At 45.0% G+C, this 12,277-nt stretch overlaps 1 long non-coding RNA gene across 1 annotated transcript; it reads right to left on the bottom strand.

The window, feature by feature from the left end:
- Positions 1-3,058: 3,058 nt before the first annotated feature.
- Positions 3,059-11,525, bottom strand: LOC138672056 (uncharacterized). Its single transcript, XR_011319553.1, has 2 exons — positions 11,429-11,525; positions 3,059-3,219 (listed from the first exon to the last, which is right to left on the bottom strand). It is a non-coding gene; the product is annotated as an uncharacterized lncRNA (long non-coding RNA).
- Positions 11,526-12,277: the final 752 nt, after the last annotated feature.

The following is a 12,277-nucleotide window of genomic DNA, read 5'->3' as shown; positions in this document are numbered from 1 at the left end:
TTGTGTTTGCAATCATTTTCAGTAAGAAACTGAGTATTATCTGACAGAATTGCAGGGGTGTCAATACTTTTGGCCACAACTGTATGTAGTATGTATGTGTGTATGTAGTATGTATGTAGCATGTTGTATGTATGTATGTTTTTAGTATGTATGTAGTATGTTTGTAGCATGTATGTTGTATGTATGTTGTATGTATGTAGTATGTATGTAGTATGTATGTATGTTATATGCATGTAGTATGTATGTAGTATGTATGTTAAATGTATGTATGCTGTATGTATGTAGTATGTATGTAGTATGTACCGTATATACTCGAGTATAAGCCGAGATTTTCAGCCCATTTTTGGGGGCTGAAAGTCCCCCTCTCAGCTTATAATCGAGTCATACCCAGGGTCAGCAGTGGAGGGGGAGCGGGGGCTGTCTAATTATACTCACCTGCTTCTGGCACGGTCCCTGCAGGTCCCTGGCTCCATGGCGCCCCAGCTTCTTCCTGTACTGAGTGGTACCCATGGTACCAGGGGTGGATTATAAGAGGGTCAATCTAGGCAGTAGCCCAGGGCCCAGTGGTGTGGGGCGGCCCTGGGCTGCCGCACAGATTGCCTGCCGCCATCAGGGCATTACTGCCCGTGCCCTGACCGGTGTATCATTTATGGGCCAGGTGGGCAGAGAGGGGGCCCGCATCGGGCCCCGTCTCATCTGCTCACCGGGCCCCTATCGGCGCTGCGGTGATTTCACCTATTGACGTGCAGGCGCGCGCCCGCACGTCAATAGTTAACAACAGCCACCAGCCAATTGGAGGCTTGCAGCTGAAGTCGGCCGCAGGCGCAGCGCACACGTTCCTGGCGTCAGACATCATTGTCAGTTGCTGGCAAGTGCGCGCTGCTGGAGGGAACTTGCCGTCTGGAGCGCTGGTCAGGTGAGGAGAACTCGTTTTTTTTTTTTTTTGCTAACGGCAATCCCTGCAGGCCAGAATGCTGGACTGTGACACTGTCTGACTGGGGGCAATATGCTGGAGGACACACAATATGCTGGAGGACAATGCTGGAGACACTGGGGCAGATTGCTGGACACACTGGGGCAGATTGCTGGACACACTGGAGGCAATGCTGGAGGACACACTGGGGCAGATGATTGCTGGACACACTGGGGCAATGCTGGAGACACTGGGGCAGATTGCTGGACACACTGGGACAGATTGCTTGGCACACTGGGGAAGATTGCTGGACGCACTGGGGCAATGCTGGACACACTGGGGGCAATGCTGGACAATTGGACATACTGGGGCAGATTCCTGGACACACTGGGAGCAATGCTGGACATACTGGGGCAGATTGCTGGACACACTGGTGGTAATATGCTGGACACACTGGGGAAGATTGTTGGACACACTGGTGGCAATGCTGGACACACTGGGGCAATATGCTGGACATACTGGGGCAGATTGCTGTACACACTGTCTGGGGGCAATGTTGGACACCCTGGGGCAGATTGCTGGACACAATATCTGGGGACAATGCTAGACACACTGGGGCAGATGATTGCTGGACACACTGGGGAAATGCTGGAGACACTGGGGCAGATTGTTGGACACACTGGGGCAGATTGCTGGACACACTGTCTGGGGGCAATGCTGGACACACTGGGGCGGGCAATATGCTGGACATACTGGGGCAGATTGCTGGACACTCTGTCTGGGGGCAATGCTGGACATACTGGGGCAGATTGCTGAACACAATGTCTGAGGGCAATGCTGGACACACTGGGGCAGATGGCTGGACACACTGGGGCAGATTGCTGGACACACTGTCTGGGGGCAATGCTGGACATACTGGGGCAGATTGCTTGGCACACTGGGGGTAATATGCTGGACACACTGGGGCAGATTGCTGGACACACTGGGGGCAGGACTCGAGTCATGGACAGAATGTTGATACGGGGCATGATTGGAGACACGGGGCAGAACGAAAGACATGGGGCAGGATTGGATCATGGTGCAGGATGGATACGATGGAGACAGATGGGGCAGGATGGGGAGATCATATGGGGTGGAATGGATACTCATGAGTGCAGGATGTGAGAACATATGGCTGGAGCCAGGAATGAGACACACAGGGCCAGGATGGGGGATATTATTATTACCATAGGGGCTAATTAAGGGATATTATTACTGCAGTGATGTATTTTTTTAATTTTTGAGTATACTGTTTTAAATGGGGGGGCGGTCCTTTTACTGTGCAGAGTGACACTATATCGCCTTTTTTTCTTCATGTGGTGTAATGTAGAAGTTGTGAAAAATTAAGTAATGTGTTCTGCAAGCGGAGCTTGAGATAACTGTGTTATTTCCTGCAGAAACGAGTCCTGGCTGGAAGAAATGATGGCGGTCTGTGCTGGATGAAAGATGAAGGACTTCACCTAGAGACGTCACTGGTAAGTCAGTGTTACCTATACACTGACACTATACACTGTATACTATATACAGAGGTCCTGTGTACAATGTCACCAGTGATCACTGTATTACCTATACATTATATAGAGAGCTCCTGTGTATAATACCACCAGTGATCTCTGTATTACCTCTACACAGACACTGCATACTAAGTACAGATCTCTTGTGAATACTGGCACTTATGGTGATAGTATTGTGTTTTGTTTTTTTATTACTGATCAGTATTTTAGTATTCAGTCACTATGTGGTGGTAATACGAGGGGCGATCCAAAAGTAATGATAATCAATACTAAACACAAGGAATATAGTAAAAAAATAAATATATTTTTCTACATAGTCTCCTAACAAGTCTATACATTTAGTCCAACTCTTTTCTAAACTTAGAATTCCCTTCGAAAAAAATTCTTGATCTTGACCCTCTCTTCGATCTGCCAATACAACTTCTTCAACTTTTTTCACGTTTTCTTCATTGAGGGATGTGGATGGGCGTCCTTCACGATGGTTATTTTCTGTCGATGTTCTTCCCAGCTTAAATTCCTTGGCCCAGTGTGCAACTGTGGAATATGGAGGAGAAGAGTCCCCCAATGTTTCCACCAAGTCGCTGTGTATGTCTTTGGTAGTCACTTTTTTCAAGCAGAGGTATTTAATGACAGCTCTGAGCTCGTTTTTTTCCATTTTGATGTTCACTCCTCGGCAGTTCATATTCAAATGAATGTAGCTCTCGGGAATCGTGGTCTATTTAAGTAATTTTTTTTTCCTGGACTAGTGGGTACCTAAGAGAGAAGAAAACATTTTATTTTAATTTCTGTGTGCAATAGAAATAACCGATTATCATTACTTTTGGATCGCCCCTCGTATGTGGTCTGGAAAGGGTGTTGCGGTATTTGTCCCTTGTATGTGCTATTTGGTCACCAAATGGTGGTAATATGTGGTCTTGACATGGTGTGGTGGTATTTGTTCCTTGTATGTGATATTATTCGATCACTGTGGTTGTAATTTGTGGTCTGGTCAAGGTGCGGTGGTATTTGTTCCTTGTATGTGATATTGGTCATTTTAAAAATTGAAAAATAAATCAAAATATACCTAAATTGGATTACATATTTTAACAAATATTTAATAAGTCATAGTAGAGTAGGGCCCGGACATTTTTCTGGAATAATCTGGTTCAGGTATATCATGACCCCCGTCACATGACCCTCGTCACATGACCGGGGGGGGGCCCACAGTGTCTGAACAGCCCAGGGCCCTGTTTACCCTTAATCCACCCCTGCATGGTACCGCTCATTACAGTAATGAATATGCGGCTCCCCCTCCCATAGAGGTGGAGCCACATATTCATTACTGTAATGAGCGGTAACAGTGACCGCTCAGTACAGGAAGAAGCAGCAGCGTCGGAGAAGCAGGGACTGCACCACGCCAGGGGCAGGTGAGTATAATGGGGAGCGCAGCGCTGCGTGATATTCACCTGCTCCCCGTTCCGGGCGCTGCTCCGTCTTCAGCATCTTCTGCAGTGACGCTCAGGTCAGAGGGCGCGGTGACGTGGTTAGTGCGCGCCCTCTGCCTTAATGTCAGTGCAGAAGATGCTGAAGATGGAGCGGTGCCGGAACGAAGTCAGGTGAATTTTGAAAGTGTCGGGGGCCTGAGCGACGGAGAGGTGAGTATGTGATTTTTTTTTTTATCACAGCAAATGGGGCAAGTGTCTGTATGGAGCATCTTATGGGGCCATAACGTTTTTGCAGCACTATATGGGGCAAGTGTCTGTATGGAGAATCTATGGGGCCACAACGTTTGTGCAGCACTATGTGAGGCAAGTGTCTGTATGGAGCCATAATCAACGTTTGTGCAGCACTTTATAAGGCAAGTGTCTGTATGAAGCATCTATGGTGCCCATAACATTTGTGCAGCATTATATGGGGCAAGTGTCTGTATGGGGCCATAATCAACGTTTGTGCAGCACTATATGGAGCAAGTGTCTGTATGGGGCCATAATCAACGTTTGTGCAGCACTATATGGGGCAAGTGTCTGTATGGAGCATCTATGGGGCCATAACGTTTGTGCAGCACTATATGGGGCAAGTGTCTGTATGGAGCATCTATGGGGCCATAACGTTTGTGCAGCAGTATATGGGGCAAATGTCTGTATGGAGCATCTATGGTGCCATAACATTTGTGCAGCATTATATGGGGCAAGTGTCTATATGGGGCCATAATCAACGTTTGTGCAGCACTATATGAAGCAAGTGTCTGTATGGGGCCATAATCAACGTTTGTGCAGCACTATATGGGGCAAGTGTCTGTATGGTGCCATGATCAACGTTTGTGCAGCACTATATGAGGCAAGTGTCTGTATGGAGCATCTATGGTACCCATAACATTTGTGCAGCATTATATGGGGCAAGTGTCTGTATGGGGCCATAATCAACGTTTGTGCAGCACTATATGGGGCAAGTGTCTGTATGGAGCATCTATGGTACCCATAACATTTGTGCAGCATTATATGGGGCAAGTGTCTGTATGGGGCCATAATCAACGTTTGTGCAGCACTATATGGGGCAAGTGTCTGTATGGAGCATCTATGGGGCCATAACGTTTGTGCAGCAGTATATGGAGCAAGTGTCTGTATGGAGCATCTATGGAGCCATAACATTTGTGCAGGATTATATGGGGCAAGTGTCTGTATGGGGCCATAATCAACGTTTGTGCAGCACTATATGAGGCAAGTGTCTGTATGGGGCCATAATCAACGTTTGTGCAGCACTATATGAGGCAAGTGTCTGTATGGAGCATCTATGGGGCCATAACGTTTGTGCAGCACTATATGGGGCAAGTGTCTGTATGGAGCATCTATGGGGCCATAACGTTTGTGCAGCACTATATGGGGCAAGTGTCTGTATGGAGCATCTATTGTGCCCATAACATTTGTGCAGCATTATATGGGGCAAGTGTCTGTATGGGGCCATAATCAATGTTTGTGCAGCACTATATGGGGCAAGTGTCTGTATGGAGCATCTATGGGGCCATAACGTTTGTGCAGCAGTATATGCAGCAATTGTCTGTATGGAGCATCTATGGAGCCATAACATTTGTGCAGCATTATATGGGGCAAGTGTCTGTATGGGGCCATAATCAACGTTTGTGCAGCATTATATGAGGCAAGTGTCTGTATGGGGCCATAATCAACGTTTGTGCAGCACTATATGGGGCATGTGTCTGTATGGGGCCATGATCAAAGTTTGTGCAGCACTATATGGGGCAAGTGTCTGTATGGAGCATCTATGGGGCCATAACGTTTGTGCAGCACTATATGGGGCAAGTGTCTGTATGGAGCATCTATGGGGCCATAACATTTGTGCAGCATTATATGGGGCAAGTGTCTGTATGGGGCCATAATCAACGTTTGTGCAGCACTATATGGGGCAAGTGTCTGTATGGGGCCATAATCGTTTGTACAGCAATATATGGGGTAAGTGTCTGTATGGAGCATCTTATGGGGCCATAATCAATGTTTGTGCAGCACTATATGGGGCAAATATCTTTATGGAGCATCTTTTGGGGCCATAATTAATGTTTTTGGAGCATTACGGTATATGGGGCAAGTGCCTGTATAGAGCATCTTGTGGGGCCATAATCAAGGTTTGCGCAGCACTATATGGGGCAAATATCTTTATGGAGCATCTTATGGGGCCATAATCAACATTTGTGCAGAATTATATTAGGCAAATGTGTCTATGGAGCACCTTATGGGGCCATTATTAACCTTTATGCAGGACTATATATGGCATATTTTAATATGGAGCATCTTATGGGGCCATCATAAACTTTATGGAGCATTATATGGGGCTCCTGATTCAATATGGATATTCAAAAACACTTAACCTACTGATGTCTCAATTAATTTAACTTTTATTGGTATCTATTTTTACTTTTGACATTTACCGGTAGCTGCTGCATTTTCCACCCTAGGCTTATACTCAAGCCATTAAGTTTTTCCAGATTTTGTGGCAAAATTAGTGGGGTCGGCCTATACTCGGGTCGGCTTATACTCGAGTATATACGGTAAGTAGCATGTATGTTGCATGTTTGTAGTATGTATGTAGTATGTATGTAGTATGTTGTATGTCTGTTGTATGTGTGTTGCGTGTATGTATGTATGTAGTATGTATGTTGTATGTATGCAGTAAGTATGTTGTATGTAGTATGTAAGTAGTATGTATGTTGTATGTATGTGGTATATATGTAGTATGTATGTAGTATGTTGTATGTATGTTGTATGTATGTAGCATGTATGTATGTAGTATGTAGTATGTATGTATGTTGTATGCATTGTAGCATGGCTAAAGGGTGTGTAGTCGACGGGAGGTATGTGCCACATAGGTGGCTTGTCGCTGTGATGTAGCCCGGAGTATTTCTTTATTGCACATAGCCATGTATATATGTGTGTTTCAGGACCTGTGGTGATGTCAGACCACATGTCTAATCATGTGATGGGATACTGGGTGTGTTTAGCTCTATATAAGACTGGCTAATGCTTCACACAGCAGATATGTGTGGAGGTGAAGCCCTCCTGAGTGTGTTAAGGCTCCAGGACTGAGCCGGAAGGACTGGACACTTGTTTTTCTTTCCTGAGCCAAAGGCTATTTGTTTTCTGTTATTTTCTGCCATGTGGTTTATGAAGCAATAAACCCTGTGAACTTTTAAAGGAATGTGCCTTCTGAGTATCAGCCGTCGCACCTGTGTGAGTGAAATCCCTACAATTGGTGGAGAATGCGGGCAGTGTTCCCAGCGGAGACGTAAAACTATTATTGAATGTCCTGGGTCAAGTCTGTTGCAAGCCAGCAAGCATTGCCGGGGAAAATGGAGGACCTGCTGAAACAGTTGGTCCAGATGCAGTCACAGCAGAAGCAAAGGCAGCAAGAGACCAACAGGCTGTTGATGCAGCAGATACAACAGAGCCAGCAGCAGATACAACAGAGCCAGCAGGAGCAACAGCAGAGCCAGCAGGAGCAACGGCAGCTGATACAACAGAGCCAGCAGGAGCAACGGCAGAGCCGGCAGGAGCATCAGCAGCAGATGCAGCTTCTGGCAACCGCCATCCAGGGCAAGACGAGCGCCCCAACCTCAGGTCTGGCTGATGACACCCACGTCTGGAAGACGGTAAGACGCGCATTGCAGAAAATGACCCCCGGGGATGATGTTGAGGCCTTCCTGTCGGTGTTTGAGAGGGTCGCTGAGAGGGAAAAACTTCCGCCAGATCAGTGGGCAGAGGTACCTTTCGCCATACCTGATGGGAGAACCCCAGAAGGCGTACTATGACTTGACCTTAATTCACATGTTCCTTTGTGGACAGAAATATCTCCCCAAAGAAAAAACGAAGTGAGGATGAGGAAAGTAATATTAAAATTATAATGTTTATTAACAATGGTTTAAAAAGCATAACAATGAAAAACACAAATGGTGAATAAAAATACAGGGGGTATATCAACACCAGACAAAATCTGGGGAAACGGACCCGCCTAATTTTGTCACAGAAAATAATGGAAGCCTAAAGTGTCACAAGACGATAATATTAATGATGACACTAATATATATAGAAGGCTAACTAGCATAAGACTGCACAGTTCTAATATATGGTTCTTAATATGTGATCGCTATGTAAGGTATACCCCTATGGAGCTGGCAGGACGGAACCTAAAGTATATCAGAAGGTGCACAGAAATATGCTAACCAACTTGAAAAAAGATTCACATACAAGACACTGCACAGTTATAATACATAGTTCTTAATATGTGGTCACTCTTTAAAGTATTCCCCTATGGAGCTGGCAGAACTGAACCTGAAGTATATCAGAAGGTGCACAAAAGTATGCTAACCAACTTGAAACAGATTCACATACAAGGGCCAGAGTAGAAGGGGTACTGGGGGATAACAAAAGTGCACATATAGGTATTCACTAGGTTAATTATCTCGGTATAGCTGGAGGTGCAGAGAGGTGCTAGCAATCTGTGGCAGGAGGCAGGTGCGGATCCCCGGCGCCCGACAAGCGCTGTTTCGCCGTAGCTTCTTCTAATGGGGGGCGAGGACAAGTAGACAAGGTGCTGGGAGGGTTTAAATGGGCAACGCTGGATGACGCCGGTTCCGGGGGTGTCACGAGGAGTCTCCTGGCTGCGCGCGCTAGTGTACCGTCCCACCTTACTAAAGGGACTTCCGGAATAGCGCACCGTGACATGCATTGGAACGCACTGCGGTCACGTGGGTCGGCGCCACCGGAAGTCAGAGGGGGTATGCGGACACCGCGCGTGCGCAGTTAGATTCCCTGACAGGCGGACCACAGCGGCTGGAAAGTAGGTGCACAGGCATGCTGGAAAGCCTAGAGGGGGAAGGACATCTAAGGCCTATTGATTGAACGAATCCAGGCTGCGCAGGCGTACTAAGATGTGCCAGAGACAGCTGATGGAAGTGGGTGCAGCGGTTAAGAAATAAATATACAGGAGTGCAGGGAAGCCCTCCGGACCCAAGGAGATCAGTTGAAGGTAATTAACTTATCCAAATATGAACTATCTATGGCAGAGGTGAGACTCCTGGAGAGAGGTCTGACATTTTCACCAACGTGTCGGTTGGATACCTTCACGGCTGTTAGGGATCTACACCTCTTCTCCAGGAAACTCATCCTCAAAAAGTTCCATTTCAAAAATGATGCCCACGATAACTTCTCCACAGTGGAAGAAGGGGAAACACTAAAGAATCTTGAAGAACTTCTAGAAGAGAATGCATCTGTCCAGGTAAGTCAATTCCCTCACAACCTATTCAATAAATCTAAAAAATTTCCTCCGATTAATACCTGTCCAGCAATCGACATATTCACGAGAGTCATTACAGCTGAGATTGAAGCCCTATCAGACAAACCAGTCTGGTCATCAAATCTGAATAAGGAAGAAAAACAGGTCCTTGTCCACTTACAGTCCTTAAAGGACGTTGTTTTTAAACCAGCTGACAAAGGGGGAAACCTAGTAATATGGCCAGTAAACATGTATGAGAAACAAGCCTACAAATTACTAAATGTACCTCATTGCTACAAAAAGCTAACGCATAACCCCCTCCAAAAGTACCAGGCTGATCTCATACTAATCATTGAAAAAGCCTATGAACAGGGGATTATCACTAAAAAGATGGTTGAAACAATTGAAAAATTACATCCCAAGCTCCCCACTCTATACCTAATTCCCAAATTACACAAGGATCCATGTGATCCTCCTGGAAGACCCATCATCTCTGGGAACGGAGGCTTATGTGAAGTGGTCTCGGACTTCGTGGACTTTTTCCTTAAACCATTGGTACCATCCTTACCATCATACATACAGGATACCACATCGGCTCTCCAGAGACTTAACAATCTGTCTCTGGATCAGGATATGGTGATGGTTACTGCCGATGTGGAAGCCTTGTACACCTCCATTAGACATAGGGATGGACTTGAAGCAGTGGAATGGTACCTTTGGAGCAGTGATCTAGATAGGAACATAATCCCTCTAATCTTAACTCTCCTGGAATTTATACTAACGCATAACATCTTTACGTTTAATAAACACACGTACTTGCAAACCCAAGGTACTGCTATGGGGGCCTCTTGTGCCCCCTCTTACGCCAACCTCTTTTTAGGGGCCTGGGAACGAGACATCTTCCAGGGTGATATAATCCCAGATATACATAAAGTCCAAGGGTGGATGCGATACATCGATGATGGATGGTTCATCTGGGAGGGAACATCTCAAGGGTTACAGAAACTGATGGCTAATTTAAACAACAACAATCGTTACATCTTTCTTACATATAAATCAGGACTTGAGTTGGAATTCCTTGATATAAAAATCAAGGTGACGGATGGCATGATATGTACGGACCTATATAGAAAACCAACGGCAACCAACTCTCTTCTTCACGCCACCTCTTCCCATCTACCCACAATTATTAAAGGAATACCGGTGGGACAATTTCTACGGGCTAGACGTATTTGCTCTGAGGACTCAGCCTTTGAGACACAGGCGGCTGACCTCACTAATAGATTCCTACATCGGGGGTACAGCAAGAGAAATATCCGTAAAGGATACAGAAGAGCCAAAAATACATCTCGAGATAGCCTTCTTTACTCCAACAAATGCAAAGTTAAAGCAAACAATGATCAGGTCAGATTTATCAGTACGTACAACAACCGATGGAATGAGATCAAATTTATTTTTAAAAAACACTGGAACATTTTGATGACCGATCCCATCCTGCAAAAAATTCTTCCCTCTGGCCCATCCATGGTAGCAAGACGAAGTAGGAATCTTCGAGACCTATTAGTGCATAGCCATTATGATCCTACCTTGGAATCAGGTAAAAAATCACTCCGACATGGTTTCTTCCCCTGTGGGATGTGCAAAGCATGCCTCAACACCAAAAAAGCTGAAAATTTTCCTAACTCAGACGGGACCAAATCGTTTGAGATTCGTAAACATTTGACATGTTCCTCACAAGGAGTAATATATCATGCCACATGTCCCTGTGGCCTGATTTATATCGGCATGACTACTCGTGAAATGAAAATTCGAATACGTGAGCATATCAGGGATATTGAAAAGGCTAAAACAATTCACGAACCTGCACTTTTAAAAACACTGCCACGTCACTTTAAAACTAAGCATGATTGTAACCCAAAAGGGCTCCTCTTCAAGGCCATTGATCAGGTTACCTTGGGGTCACGCGGCGGTGATTGGGCTAAGTCCTTAGCACAACTTGAAAGTAAATGGATTTATCGACTTGGTACAATCACCCCTCGAGGCCTCAATGAAAGCTTTGGCTTTAACTCTTTTTTGTAACTACCCCTCTAATATACTCTTGGGACCAGTTTTTAAGGTGTTTTTTTTTGTTTTTTAATTGTCTTTGGTTTTAACCTTGTCCTTGTATATATAATAATTACAATATTTTATCTTTAGATTCACATACCTGTATGATGCACTTTCCGGTTGATTATCTGGTGTCCTCTCCTTCTCTTCCTATGACTGTGCTGTACCACTACAGGCGTCTTCAAGATCTCGGTGGCATCGGAGGTCCTGCCAGGAATAGTTTGGAAAAACAGATCTTAAGCAAGGACTGTATTAAAGCATATTATGTGTCTACTTGCCATGTGTACACTTACATTTGATATAAATTAAATCTCCTCTTAATATTGGTTAGCTGTCCGTACTGTATAATATCAAATTGTACTATGTTTTTTGTACCCTAGGCGTATACTTGCATTTAATTTTGGAGGTTCTTAGATACATAGAGTAATCTTGCTTTTGGAAGCCCCTAGAGACAGTGTCAATTCCCCCTCACATATCCGCTGATATCGGTACGGTGGATATGGTATAGTACCCTCACTGTACCTTTCATCTCCAGTATTATAATGCTGGGTATGGGGCATGTATGGCGGTGAAATGGAATGGGGAGATAGTATTGTAATTCTGTGGGGTCACCATTTTATTGCATTTTAGTTTATATCATTTTTTCACTTTGTATATAGGTGCATGTCACTCTTTACTAGTGGTCTGGTTACACCATGACCTAATTAATTCATTTTTTCCACACATTCAGTGTATTTAGGGTCACGTCACATACCTTGATGTAATATGCCCCCATTAAGCATCATGGATTAATCAATATATCCACACACCTTTTAGTCCTTCCGGTGTAGTATATACCCCGCTACACCGTTTTGTGCCTCTTCTCACCATATAAAGTTGTATTGTATTACAGTTCCACCTTTCACTAAAATTATCGCAGCAGTGTGTATTACTGCATCCAGCAGCGCAC

This window comes from Ranitomeya imitator, chromosome 3 (assembly GCF_032444005.1).
Source record: "Ranitomeya imitator isolate aRanImi1 chromosome 3, aRanImi1.pri, whole genome shotgun sequence".
NCBI classification, from domain to species: Eukaryota; Metazoa; Chordata; class Amphibia; order Anura; family Dendrobatidae; genus Ranitomeya; species Ranitomeya imitator.
This window is presented reverse-complemented; position numbering and strand designations above follow the sequence as displayed.